The sequence below is a fragment of the Raphanus sativus genome, unplaced genomic scaffold, assembly GCF_000801105.2.
Source record: "Raphanus sativus cultivar WK10039 unplaced genomic scaffold, ASM80110v3 Scaffold0014, whole genome shotgun sequence".
NCBI classification, from domain to species: Eukaryota; Viridiplantae; Streptophyta; class Magnoliopsida; order Brassicales; family Brassicaceae; genus Raphanus; species Raphanus sativus.
The window spans coordinates 1-15,376 of record NW_026615340.1 but is presented as its reverse complement, the minus strand read 5'-3'; the positions used below and the strand labels follow the sequence as shown (position 1 = coordinate 15,376).

Below are 15,376 nucleotides of genomic sequence, written 5' to 3'. Positions count from 1 at the left end.
CATAATAATAATAGTGCATATTTTTATTTATTAGTTAATCAATATTAACTTTGTGCCAATTATAAAATCAAAAATGTTATATAGTTAGATTTTACATATGATTAAACGTTTGGTTTAGTTTATTTTACTAAAATATTTTTATTTTAGTTTCAATAGGTGGAAATTACGTACTCAAAAATATATTTCAAAAATATGTTTTTGTGAATAAAATAACTTAAATCAAAATAATTAAAATATGCTACATTTATTGCGACTTAATTTTCCACTTCATATAATTATTTTAGTTGATAAAAAACTCTTTTTATTTCACTTAATTTAGTCAAACACATAGAAATAGTTTTTTTTATTAATTTATAAAATCAGTTAGACATGAACATTATCTGTCCATTTAGGTACATGTTGTTCCTTTCGGATATCGTTTTTTATTTATTTTGAAACCAAGTCCCGCTTGAATATTATAAACGTATATGTGGATTTTGAGTTGGGTCATTCTGGATCTGGATGAATTCGGTTCTGATGTATAGGAACCTAAAAAAATCTAAATAATCAATGTATCTAAAACGGGTTCGGATATTTGTAACAAAAATAGCCATATGATTCGGTCTAGGTCTTTTGAATATCGTTAGTTCTATTATGATACATCTAAAATATATAACACTAATTATGAAAAATAAATATTGATGTATAAAAAACTATTTTTATTTCACTTAATTTAACCAAACACATAGAAAGAGTTTTTTTATTAATTTATAAAATCAGTTAGGCATGAACATTATCTGTCCATTTAGATATATGTTGTTCTTTTCGGGCATCGTTTTTTTTGTTTTGAAATCAAGTCCCGCTTGAATATTATAAACTTATGTGTGGATTTTGAGTTGGATCATTCTGGATCTGGATGAGTTCCGTTCTGATGTATAGGAACCTAAAAATATCTAAATAACCAATGTATCTAAAACGGGTTCATATATTTGTAACAAAAATAGCCATATAACCTGATTCGGTCCAGGTCTTTTTAATATTGTTAGTTATATTATGATACATCTAAAATATATAACAGTAATTATGAAAAATAAATATCGATGTATAAAAATATATTTCAGGGGCCAATTTAACAAAATATTAGTTGGTTCAGTTGAAATAAATATATTTAAAAAAATTATATGAACTGAAAAAAAATCAATATAAAAATACTGTACATTTGGATTCAAAATCATTTCTTTTAACAACAAACTACACAAATATGTTGATTTGTATACAAATTTATATTACAATGTAAATATTTAATTAATATAAAAATATGTCACATTGTTTAAACAAAATATCAATGTAAAAGTATTGTACAGTTGCGTTCTAAAATCATTTATTTTAAAAACAAGCCAAATAAATATGTTGATTAGAGAAGGAATAAAACAAAACCAGAGAAACACATAGTTTACCAGGCAGTCTATATGTTGAATTTATTATAAATAAAGTTTTACTAAGATAAATACATTCAATAATTACAAACAAATAATATATTTCATAAAAGTGAAAAATAATATCCGCGCTTTCGAAATACGGACCAAAATCTAATTTCTTTTTAGTTGTAAAGTAAAAATATTTATCAAACCGAGTCGTTAACCTTTTTTGCTATTACATGTTACTTTTCTTGTACTTGCAAGTAGCATAACTCAACGATTTGATATTTGACTTGATAACGATGAATACTTGAAAAATCAAAAACGAGTACAAGTATAAGGCAAGTAACAAATACTTGTGCACATTCCTACCAATCAAGCCAGGTTATTGGTTGATGCTCCAACTCCAGAATAAGAAACGAAACCCATATGAAATTCTCCAATTTAGCCTCAGTGCTTTGTCTCAACAAGTGTGGAAGACTAAGGCAAACCCCAAAGTCAAATATTTTTTTGAACGCATGAGTAACTCTCTAAGTATAACTGTAAACTTTTTCCATAACCATCTACCAAAGGCGGAGCTGGGCTTGCTGACAATTTTGTGAAATATTTCAATGGAATTTCTCATTTTATGGAACTCCTTAGGTAGCTCGCGTTACGAGAAATACAATGAACCTATTTAGTCTCAAAATTCTTAGGATCAAAAATTTTTTTGTGATCGTTAAGAATACAAATATTTAGGCCGATTGGAAGGATGAAAAACATAAATCTCTTTAGATTTATAATCTAAAATGTGCCCTCACAAATCAAGGAATCATTTTTTATATAGCTAACTAAAAACCATATTTCTTGTAAGAAAAAAAATTCTAGCTAAATTGCTGTAAATATGAAAAAAGAATAACACTAAAATAAAAAAGGAAAACCAAAGCCAATAACAAAAAAAAAAGCTATTCTTGGGTTCACCCCTAGAATGAACCTAGAGATTCATCCAACCAATAGAAATCACTCATTTCACAATTGATATCTTTTAAAAAAGGAAATGAAATATTGTCAAATTATATTATGTTTTTTAAATAAATAAAATAAAAATAATAGTAGTTACAAAAAATGATTTAAAAAAAAATATTTTTAACATCATCAAAAAAAATAAACCCTAAACCCTTGAGTATACCCTAAACCCTTGGGTATACGCTAAACCGTTGGATAATCTTAAACTCTAAACCCTAAGCTCTAGTATATGCAAGAAAATAATTAGATATTTTAACGCCATCATCGAAATACTAAACCATAAATCCTAAACTGTAAATCCTAAACTCTTGGGTAAATCATAAACACTTGGATAATCGTAAATTTTAAATAAAAAAAACTAAACACTAAAACAATAAATCTTAAAAATACCAAATCCTTAATCCTAAAAAAAGTTTAGGGATTAAGATTAAGGGTTTAGTATTTTTAAGATTTAGTGTTTAATGTATTTAGTTTAGAATTTAGAGTTTAGGGTTTAGTGTTTTGATGACGGAGTTAAAATATTTTTAATTTTTTTTTGCATATATTACTATTTTTATTGATTTTTAACATTTTTTATTTTAAAAAGATAATATAATTTGATAATATTTTATTTCTTTTTTTTTAATTTATCAATTATGAAATGAGTGATTCCTATTGGTTGGGTGAACCTCTAAGTTCATTCTAGGGGTGAACTTCTAAGTTCACTCTAGGGGTGAACCCAAGAATAAGTAAAAAAATAATAAGTAACACGCGGCATATGGTGGTCACCCAAGGTAGCAAAAGAGTTTCCCTGGAATCTTCAGTATCGCCTTGGAAAGATCTACGGGTAGAGATGTGTAACATTGTAAACGTTGGAACACCTTGTACGCACTTGCATTCATTAAGTAGTATCTCCCATGTATATATCTTCCTTGCCTTTAGTTTATTAAAAGGACCAGGAACAAAATATTCTTTTGTTAAATGGCTCTTACGTAATCAACAACGCAAAACTGTAAATCTAGTCGATGCCGATCAGCCACAGCCTTGTATTTGGCGGACGAAACCTGCAAATGAACAAGTACTTAGTACTTGACCACGAAGATGAGAAAGAGAACCTACGAACTCCATGGCCTCTCTTGTAAAGTCCGGAGCCACCCCAAGAGCGAGTCAGAAATGCACATAAACTGCTATTCTAGAGGTGTGCCATTCGAAATGTGGGAGAGATCACACAAAGCACCGCAATGGTTACTCGTTCCCTACTAGCTGCCGGGATAACAATAATGAACTCAAGACGCATGATGCAGTGCACGTAAAGATGAGAAGAAAGGCACAATAAAGTAAGAATATGCGAGTATAAAGATTTTAAGGCCAAAGAACTTCAAAATGGTCTCACTTGATCAAGACGAAGAAATAGTCATTTTTAGAAAAAAATATGGTATTTTTGTGAATAATCCGAACTTTTAAGGTGAATAGGAAAAAATGAAACTTCCAAAATATCATTGATTAATTTTGTGTTTGGCTTTGAATTTTGAGTAATTTTTACAAAAAAAAATCCTATATATTATAGTATAATAATGCATTGACAAATGGCAAGCATGGAAAAGGAAACACTTGTCTATTTTCATGCTAAACTAGATCATGACCCGCGCGTCCGCGTGGATTTATTTTTAATTCACATATTTTATATACACGTTGTATATTATTTAAGATTTATAATATAAAAAAAAAATAACCCGGATCCAAAAAAATCAACCCAGACCAAAAATTTTGAAGTACCTACTTAGATCCAAATGTTGAAGACTCGAAGAACTCATACGTGAAATGAACAGATTTATATCCGACCCAGTAAGCTAAATTCCAAACATAATATCTTTTATTATATTTTTAATTCATTTTGTTGGGTTGGTGAGATTTACTATTTATTCGGAAGATTTTTGGCTAACTTAATGGTATATATTTGTAGTTTTCTTTTTTTCTGAACAGGAAAAAAAATAAAAATAAAAATTTGGTTTTTGATTAAATTTATCTTATATAACAAATTGTTGCTATAAATAATTTTTATAAAAACTAATTTGTAACAGTAATATCATTTTTGTTATAAATTAGAATATTATGGTTTATAGATTCAAAGTATAAAGTTAGTCGTCTTCATAGTATTGTTAATATTGATAGATGTAAGTTAATGAATACATACAATATATTGTATTATTAGTAATCTGTCGTATAGTATTATATGTTAGTAGATATATTATTAATAATCTATCTTATAGTATATTATGTTAGTGGATGTATCAAGCTTATAGTAAAATGTATGCAATATAAGGAAACATGCATAGTGGATATAATAATAAGGTAAGAATTGAAAAACTATGATAATGATTGATATTAATTATTTATAAAAATGCATGTCTAATGTATGCAATATAAGGAAACATGCGCAGTAGATATAATAATAAGGTAAGAAGTGAAAAATTATGGTAATAGTTGATATTAATTATTTATAAAAAGACATGTCTAATAATAAATAGATTAATATAACATTAATTACATAAGGTCCAACTTTAAAATCCACCTAGAAAAAGTTGTAATGTTTCTGTTTTAATAAGATAGATTATCACAGATATCAATGCATGACTATATTATTAATTTTTCTGTGATCACTATACGACCCAAAATACTTTGGGAGTGCAATGTGTCCTAAAACGTTATTGATCCTATGTGCACTCATACTTCACATGTATATTTTCTTAACTGATTTTTATTATAGTTCATTTCACAAAACCAAATATAACATATTCTCATGGTGATCCAAAAAAGTAAAACATTATCATGAAGCCAAAGAAATAAAAAATTGTTGAGACAGAACAAAATTATAATAAATTTGTAAACGTAAAAGTACGTGTGTTATGTCTCTCCATTTATTGTAAGAATATTTTATATTCTTATATGACCTATGTGTCTATTGGTTTAATATAAAGTTTAAGTTCATATTAATGTTTAAAGATTCTAATATAAAAGATGATACCGTGATGGATCGGTTTCGATTAATGAATTAGAATCCGAGTGTATTGATAACCTTCCTACTTTACCTTATATTTATAAATGTCCTTAATCTCTTAATATACATATATGTTATAAGTTATATATATACATATATATAACATAATAGTATATAATATATATGAGCGTACGTTGTGGTACGGTTATTACCGAAGAGTTGTGTTTGAATTATGGAGAGTTGTGTTGCTTAACACACAACCCTTTGATAATATAAAAAGATCTAGTGCGTCGTTTTGTTATGTACGTCACGAGTCTTTCTTGAACACATAATAACAATTCAGACCATTAAAGAGAGATTAAGGTTTGGGGATTTCTTGTCCATCAAGGAAATCTCTGAAGAGAAGGTTAAAGGGGAGAAGATCAATTTGTACATGGAACTGCATCTAAGCATGTATCAAGGTTAGTTCTTCTATCTTCTCTAGAAAACATTAAGGTTGAATTAATCTAAATCTAGATATGAACTTGGGATAGATTTCATTATAGAAATCATAATAAAAGTCTATCTAACATGTGGTATCAGAGCCAATCTAGATTTAATTAATTCACTGGAATTAGTTCTTATGGGATCATGAACATACATGGTTTAATCCATTTTAAAGAGTGTTCATGATCCATGTAATAGTAACGTACGTTCTCGTATATCGTACGGCATGGTAAACATATGTATCGGTTAAGAGCATGTTTATAGGCATATCTTAGGCCTTATCTTAGTATTAAATATCATTAAAAGAATTAAAATAAAGGAAGAAGCAAGATAACATGTCTCTTAATTAAGATGTTTTTAACACATATCTTAGTGACATGTGTCACTATGTTATTTGAAGATGTTTAATTTAATAAATAAATTTTATTTTTTTAAAAAAAATTGTTTAATTTACATTTAATATCTTTAAGTGTTAAGAACTTTAATTAAAGAAACTACCTATAAATGATAATAATTAAGTGTATCTTAATAATGTATCTTAGCTTAATGATAATAATTAAAAAAACATTAAAACCCACTTAAGATACAATTAGTGTATCTACCTATAAACATGCTCTAAGTACATTGGATCATGTCTGAGAACGAGTGTTTAATTATATGGATCAAGCCACTCGCCTTTTCTTAAATAAGTGACGTTCTAAAAAAAAAAGGATGGTACTGTGTTTTGTATCATCAAGGGTGTAATAGATACAATAAGAGAAGGCATAACAGAAATAATAGTGGATTGAAAAAGTATAATTAAGTAACAATACGATTCATAACCGTACATTTATAATAATAAAATACCAATCATTAGAACTGTTCTTAGTGGCATGACAAATTGATATAGGATCAATTGTGTGTTGTCGCTGCCATGAAACAAGTGATTATTATTTTTTAATTGAAAACATGGCACTGGTTTAAAGATGAGAGAGCAACAACTGCCATAAAAGAAAAAAATTACTGCGGTTATTGTCGTAATATTAAAGAGTCACCATTACGTTTGCGACTTTGCCATATAATAGGGAGTATTTGTTTAAAAGTAAAAGTGTCAATATGAAATTTGGGTTCCACGATAACAAACATAAGGCACATGCACATGCATGATTAAGGGATTTTGTGTAGCGCCGTTACAAAAGGATTGATAAGTATTAATTATTTTACTCAATTAGTTACGGCAACATAAATTGCTGGTTTTGTGAATTCATGAATGTCAATGAATTCATAATTTTGAGTGAAATAATTGATTCATTATGGTTTAAAATTCTGGACGTGTTAAGGGTTACTACACAAATGCATGAAAAGGAACCAAGTGTTTTGGTTCCGGTTAAATGTTTGTTGATTTGATGTCCATATAGTTTAGGACATTTATATATATAGATATTTTATTAACTTAAAATATTATATATATTTAATTTAAAATGCTTCCGCTGCATTTTATTAATAGGTAACTTGTGTTATGAAATATTAACACAATATAGAAAATTATGTTATGAAATATTAACATAATATTAGGATAGATTTACCTATTAATATTTTAATTTTTTATATAGTTTATAACATGTTAGTCACCAAAGTGATCTTGTTATTTATTTGTAAATATTAAAATTAATAATAATATGATTGATCATGATTAAAGAGATGCTATAACTGACATTAAATTTTTTTAGTGATCAATTATTTTGTTTTCTATATTCTAGGAGATCACCCAAAGGTGGATCATTGAATATAGTTAATAATACGAAAAGGATTAGTCACTTCTTTTACTATAGTTGATAATATTTATACCCAAAGGTAGAATGATATTGACTTGAGTTTGAAATGATCAATCATTTAAAGTGTAATTTTTAGCATCACCGAAAGTGTTTGTCTTTAAGTATTGCCCAAAGGTTACTTAAATACAAACTTGAAAGTTTATAATTTAGTCTAGAATCTGAAGTAAAGTTTCAAAGTAGTAAAGAGTAAGCATGTGTGAAAGATTGCAGCTTCATCAAATGTGTTTGCATTTGATAACTCTGTCATAAAGTTCGATAGACTCAATAATGGTGAGTGGTCTGAAAATATCCAGTTTACACTGGGTGTAGTGACATTAGACTTCACCATAGTAATTGATGGGGAGCCCTTAGCCATTACGGTAGATAGCTCAGAATGTGAAAAGTTTCGGTATATAAGAGATGAGAGCAATCTAATAGGCTGAGTTTGAACTTAATGAGGTGATACACTAAAAATGAATCCTTGCTACTGCCAAGTTAACAGTTGCAATTGTAGTACTTGAGATTCAAATCCAGAGGACCAGTCTACACTCTAGTTCTATAAGTTTCAGAATCAAGCTAAGAAGAAGATATGATTTGGTTGAAATAGGCGATAGCAAACAAGCAAACAAACACGAGATTGATTCAATTAAACAAGAGCTAGCCTAGGGTATTTCATTGGGTGATGAATTGGAGCCAAACAATTATTCAAGCGCGATGAAGTGCTTTCTAGAACTCGGATCATTCAGCTGGAACACTCCACTGTCGTGGTAGTGATCGCTTTGCAGATCGATCTCACCACCTAACTGTCGTTGGGACGAGAATCGATTGCAAGCTTTAGAGAACAGGTCCGATCAGTTCACTTACCACCCTAATATCTACTTTCGCTGATTAGGGATACTAAGCTCATTCAATACATGTCAAGTTATCATCCTAAGCGGTTAACTAGGTGATGAACTGGTGATCTAACATCAAGTGATCAGTTTAATGAAAGCAGTAAGAACAGTATGAATGAAGAACAGTTATGGATCGCTTATCTATGTTTAGCTCATGTCTCAACACCCTAAAAACCCTAGGCGAGCAAGGTCACTACTCGATCATGATGCACATAAACAAAGACATAAATCCTGAATAAAATTGCATAAGAACAGAGTAAAACAAAAGGGTTCAGATGATCTTCTCTATGAGAGGATGGATTCTTCTCCCTTACAAGTTGCAGATCGCAATACTCAGTGTTCTCTTGTAAAAACTAGCGTAAGAAAAATAGAAAATAGATAGATGGCATTTTATATGGAGGCGCCGATCAGAAGAAAGAGATTAGGGCAACAGGGCTTAAAATCCCGAAATAGGAGTTTCCATATTCGTCTGGAACAATCGCCGGATCACTCCGTCTGCTTGTTCCGCTTGAGAGAGAACAGTCTCGGGATTGTTCTCTTGAGTGTTCTCCGCAGGAATGCTCCAAAAGGACTTCTTTTCATCAGGCACCTTCTCTTCTTTCTTCTGCTAACTCCAGACCTGTAAAAGGTCAAAAAGGACTAGACTGACACGAATTAGTGACTTCAAACAAAAGAAAACATATATACAATGATGTGAAAAACACCATATATCAATTCCCCCAGACTTAGATCCTTGTTTGTCCTCGAACAAGGCAAGTACCAAGAACAGGGAGAAATGTTTAAAAACGTGGGAACTCGCTTATTCTCAGCAACCATACTCTTACCACAAATCTCTGAACCATACAAGCTGTAGACTAGGACCACACACACTTACTGAGAACCCCCTGATCGCTGTTCGAAGATCTGCTCCTTACTCTATATCTTAACCTGAAAAGGCAACACTTTCGAGACAAAACTCCTTATGTTCAATTAAGATAAGCGTGAGCTTCTTGTCACAGGCTCTACTCAGAGAGAACGGGCTAGGTATAGAACAGGCTAACTTTTATGGTGGAGTTCAAGAGTGTTTAGGGTTTACCAAGAGCGGGTGCAGGATATCGCACAAAATGGTCGTGAGAGGACGGCTCCATTGAGGTCCACAGTCCTTACTCATCTCTGCCAATCGGACTGCTCTCCGATAGATCGATCATAGGACTGCTCTGCGCGATTCAACTTCCCCTTCAGAACACTTCACTGAAATCACCATCACTTTCTCAACTTCCCCAGTGGCATGCATCATAGATTCTTCCCCTTCTCGTCACCAGTAAATCAAAGCAAAACAAAACAAATTCTTTTTTTTTTTTTTTTTTTTTTTTTTTTTTTTATACTGAATTACAAAATGCTGGGGTGACGAGCAAGGAGGTAGCAAGTGATGTACATGATGCCACTGGTGATTCGTTCTGGTCTGATCTAGCCACTTACTTCTTCGTTGTTCTCCATAGTATCGGAACAGGCATCCCGGTTGTTCCCTTACGTATCAGAACAAGCACTCCGGTTGTTCCGCCTGCTTCCATTGTGTGAGCATTGATGAGTAAGAACTGCGTCGATCCTTTCCTCTCCGACCTTTTTGCACATATCTGCACATAAAGTACTAGAAAAGCAAATGCATGAGGGTGGAATTAAAGGTCAGGGTTCAAGGTGGGAACTAGCTAAAGATGAGCTAGCCACTCAGGAACAGCAAGAGGGATGAAATCGGATAAGAAGTCCTGAGTGCAGTTCTCATTCTACCCTGATCTAGTGCCCATGACAAGAAGAATTAAAGTCCAGATTAGGTTCAGATAAAGTGGAGTTAAGTCTGCCCAGTGTAACCTGATCGGTATAGAACTTCTGAAGTGTCAAATGAGATAAGTCAGGGTGTTCCAGGTCCATGTGTGGGTCTTTCATCACTGCTAAGGTCACTGAATAAGAAGGTTAAAGCACGAGGTGGTTAAAGAGCATCACAAATAAGGTCCTGATTCCCACAATAGTTTTTGACTGACTCGATCCTAAAAACTGACTCGATAAAAACATAAAAATGACACAAGGACTGACTCAAAAAGCACACAAGTACATTGCTCCCCCAGACTTAGTTCACACCATCCCTGGTTGTGAAAATAAATCAAAGGAAGCTGAAACAAACCAAACAGAAGCAAATAACATGAAAAATAAATAGTTCAGATGGATAAGACAAGGGATAGAAATAGTCCTTTCGGACTCAGTCTGAATCGCCGCTACCGGAGTGACCAGCTGTCCTCCTGTTCCTCGGCAGTCTCACTCCTCCAGTCGATGTGCCTGCTTGTTCCTTGCCTGGGCGCCTTGTTCTCTGCGGTGTACGCTCCTCCTGTGCTCCAATGCAGCCGCCTGTGATCGCCCTGAGTATCCTCTTCATGAGGCTGTTGTTCTTCTTCTGGGAATCAACCATCCAGCGTCTGTAGGCGTGATCATCAGTCACATCGGTGAAGTCCTCCAGGTCGTACTCACCATCAGCCGGTGGAGTCACATGCTCCACATCATCCATGTCTTCATCATCGTGCTGAACCGGTGCCTTAGGATCATCGCAGAGGTGCTCTTCAGCCGGTGAGAACACAATGTTCTCCAAGGATAAGAAGTCTGTGAACCCAGGCATAGGGAGCTTGCAGTACAGAGGGTTCCCTTCTTTGTCCTGGAACTTGTAGGTGGTCTCGTCGCGCAGGATGTGGCATGCGATCAGGTAAGGAGTATCGATGTACTCAATCGCAGAGACGACCGTGTAAGAGCTGAGGTTGACGTTGAAGTGCTGGAACAAGGGAGTGAGCAGACTGCCGCAACGATCCTTCTTATCATCAGTTCGAACCAGTGTGTCTCTGCGTTCAGCGAACATGGAGATGAGATGATACCCTGGGTTGGTCTTGACTTCCTGGATCGGGGTGATGTTCTCTCTGCGCATCTCGTCCTCAAGTCCCGTGTAGAGAACTTGGAGCTCTCCATTCGTGATCTTGGAGGTGTACTCCTTCGCGAACAAGACATTGGACACAATCTTGGCGATGATCCGGATAGCAGGGTTCCGGATCTGCGACTGATAGGCCTTGCGGGAGGTGAACTTGCCGGCTGCGATGAGGTCCCAAAAGGTGTCTGCCGGTTTGAACTTCCTTTCCACTGAAACCCCCTTTGGCGTGTCTGCAATCTCGAATAGCGAGTTCAGGTCGTCGAGAGAGATGGTGCAGAACTTGCCATCAGCCATGAAGGAGAAGAAGCAGTTCTCGTACGTAGGCGCATTGGGGTTCTGGTAAGTGATCTTGCATGTCGCGAGCACTTGCCTGACCAAGTCGGGGTAGAGAACCTGAGCCTGGTAGCAGAGAGGCATGATTCCCATAGCCTGCATCGTGTCGAACACCTCAGTGTCAAGGCCTATATCGCCTAGTGTTTGCTGGTTCACGAACCGCGTGGGCAAGATCTCTGCTAGGAGGAGCTTGTTGTATATCGCTGCCGACTCCTTGTCCCATCCCTCGACGTTGAAGTCAAGGAGCATCGGATCATTAAGGTCTATGGGTGCTCCCTCAGTCTTGTTCGGCCACGGGTACCCAGGTGGAGCACTCGCGGCTGGAGAAGCCGTGCTCTTGGTGGCTCTTGCGTTCCGCATCTTTGGAGGCATCTGCAAGACAAAAACGAAATCCCAATATCAGCACAGTTCGTTGGTTGTTCTAGAAACGATGGAACAATCCAATCTTCTTGTTCTACTCAAGTCCATCGATTCTAGACAACCTACACAAGCTTCAATCTCAACAATAGGAATCGCAAAGGCCAATAAGTAAAAGCAACAATCGGTTCTTATTGCATTCAAAATCAACCATGAATTCAATCCTAGTAGCAAATATACTATCAAGAGCTACAATCTAGGAAGAAATCGCAAGCATAAAGGAAAAAGAGGATTCAAGAAATCACTCCCAATTCGCGATTTGCATGCGCAAAGAGGGGGAGAGTTCTTGTCCGATTACCTTGAGTGGAGAGGTGAATCCTGCAGAACAACCCAATCTCAAGAAAATCCCAAGAGGTTAGAACCAAAATCGAAGAGAAAGAGAGAGAGATGAGTTCGCGATTTTAGGGTTCTAAGGGGGGGTTGTGCGGCGAGAGAGATGAAGTGGGGAAGTGGAATGTTTGGGCTTTTAAAAACCAATCAAAACCGCTTCCCCTTCTCTGATTTTTTTTTTTTTATTATATTAATATTTTTTTTTTTTTTTTTTTTGTTCGAGAACTTACCTGGAACCACCGGCGGAACAACCGCTGGAGTGCTCTCCTGGAGTGATCTCGAATTTTCTTGGTTTTTCAACCTGCAAGTTAGTTCCTAGAAAGATAAAAACAAAGAGAAAACAATATTTACACTCACCGGTGGGTTGCCTCCCACCAAGCGCTTGTTTTCTGTCACTAGCTTGACTTCAATGAGCCGATTAGGCTTGAGGGGGATCGCTCAAGGGTATCTCTACACCTTCAGCGATTGTTGTGTCAGCAAGATATGGCTTGAGACGCTGACCATTAACAACGAATTCTCCTCCTCTTGTGTCCAGCAACACAACAGCTCCATAAGGGCGGACCTCCTTAATGGTGAAAGGTCCCGACCATCTAGATTTAAGCTTTCCAGGGAACAGCTTAACCCGCGAATTGAAGAGTAAGACCTGATCGTTCGGAACAAAGCTTCTGCTGATGATCCGCTTGTCATGGAACGCCTTGGTCTTTTCCTTATAGATCTTAGAACTCTCATAGGCCAGATGCCTGATCTCCTCCAACTCGTGGATCTGAATGGTTCGCCTCTCTTTGGCAGGTTTAATGTCGAAGTTGAGTAGTTTGACAGCCCAAGCCGCCTTGTACTCTAGCTCAACAGGTAGGTGGCACGCCTTGCCATAGACCAGGTGATAGGGAGTGGTCCCTAGAGGGGTCTTGTAGGCTGTTCTGTATGCCCAGAGAGCATCGTCAAGCTTAAGGGACCAATCCTTGCGGGTGGCGTTGACAGTTTTCTGGAGGATGTTCTTGATCTCTCTGTTGGAAACTTCCACTTGACCACTTGTTTGAGGATGATAGGCGGTTGCAACCTTGTGTTTCACACCATTCTTACTCAGCAATCCTTGGAACACTTTGTTGATAAAATGAGTTCCACCATCGCTTATAACCACTCTAGGCACTCCAAATCTTGGAAAGATAATGGAGGTGAACATCTTGGTTACAACTCGCGCATCATTAGTTGGACTAGCAATTGCTTCCACCCACTTGGAGACATAGTCCACAGCAACTAGGATGTATTCATTCTTGTGAGAGACTGGGAAAGGTCCCATGAAATCGATCCCCCAGCAATCGAACACTTCAACTTCCAAGATGTAGTTCTGAGGCATTTCGTTTCTCTTGCTTATACTCCCCATCCTTTGGCATGAATTGCATCGAGATATGAAGGCGTGAGCATCTCTGAACATAGTAGGCCACCAGAAACCGGCTTGGAGGATCTTGGAAACAGTCTTGAAGGTGGCGAAGTGACCAGCATAAGAGGAACTAGGCCTGCGATTTCGGTTTTCCGAAACCCGAACCGAACCGAAATTTCGGTTCTCGGTTAACCGGAATTTTCTAAAATTAATTCCGAAGAAAAACCGAAATTGAATTCGGTTCGGGTCGGTTCGGAAGTCGGTTATTTTCGGTTTTTCAATTTATTTCCGAATTAACCGAATTTTTTATATTATTTACCAGAAAACCGATATTTTCGGTTACACTCGGTTATTTTTGGATTTTTCGGTTATCTTCGGTTTTCGGGTTATTAATGAATTTTTTCGGATATGACCTGAAAAATCCACATTTATCAGCAAAAAAACCAACATGTATATTGTTCATTCTTTCTCAAACATCTAAAAATGATCCAACATTCCAAATCTAAGAATCTATGACTCAAATCTTATAATGTCCCGCAAAACATAAAGAGTGATCAAACAACACAACAGAAAACTAAAAACTAAAGGTCACCATGACGCTTGAACTCCACCAACCTGCAATTTTAATAAATCAGTGAAAAAAAGAACAAAAAACAAAAAACACACAAAGCAGTTCAAACAGATTAAAAATTACCTCCAATTCAAATGAGGAGATTCTCCTTCAATTTGAAGATTCTCTACACATGGAAAAAGAAAGACGATCTTTTGTTTCTACCACCGTATTTGCTCCTGATAATAAAAACGAAAAATTAAGTTAAAAAGAGATTACCGACAGAGCAGCAACAAGACACTTACAATCAACCAACCAAACCTTCAACCTAAAGCCACCCTTAACGTCTACCCCCAAATCGATTTCGACCAAAACCCTAAATCTCAAATCCATGCAAAACTCATCATTAATCCAAATCAAACACTTGGAGACACTCTCACAAAGATAATCGACCCCTCATTCAAGCCAAATCATAAACCCCTAATTGATTTCGACAGAAACCCTAGTCCTCAAATCAATCGCAAACTCAAAACTACACAGAAATAGAGAAGAGAGTGAAAAGGTGAAGAACCTACCTAGTGGTCGGAAAGATGTGTGAATCGGACGAAAATGAGTTGCTAGGGTTGAGAATCCGACGAAGCTGCGGCTCGAGTTTGAGGAAGAAAAGAGAAACTGATTAGGGTTGTTTAGGTTAATAAGAGTTATATATATAGGTAGGTTAAAAATTTCGGTTAACCGATCGGTTATCATGAACCGAACCGAACCGACGCACTAACCGAACATTTTTTTAACAGCTTCCGATCGGTTTGCTTCTGATAACCGAGCACTAACCGAATGTCATAATGTTCGGTTCGGTTCGGTTCGGACCGTCCGGTT

General features: G+C 35.4%; 1 long non-coding RNA gene across 1 annotated transcript; it reads right to left on the bottom strand.

Annotated features, from left to right (window-relative positions):
* Positions 1 to 14,431: 14,431 nt before the first annotated feature.
* On the bottom strand, positions 14,432 to 15,203 carry LOC130500689 (uncharacterized). Its single transcript, XR_008939264.1, has 3 exons — positions 15,076 to 15,203; positions 14,645 to 14,739; positions 14,432 to 14,565 (listed from the first exon to the last, which is right to left on the bottom strand). It is a non-coding gene; the product is annotated as an uncharacterized LOC130500689 (long non-coding RNA).
* Positions 15,204 to 15,376: the final 173 nt, after the last annotated feature.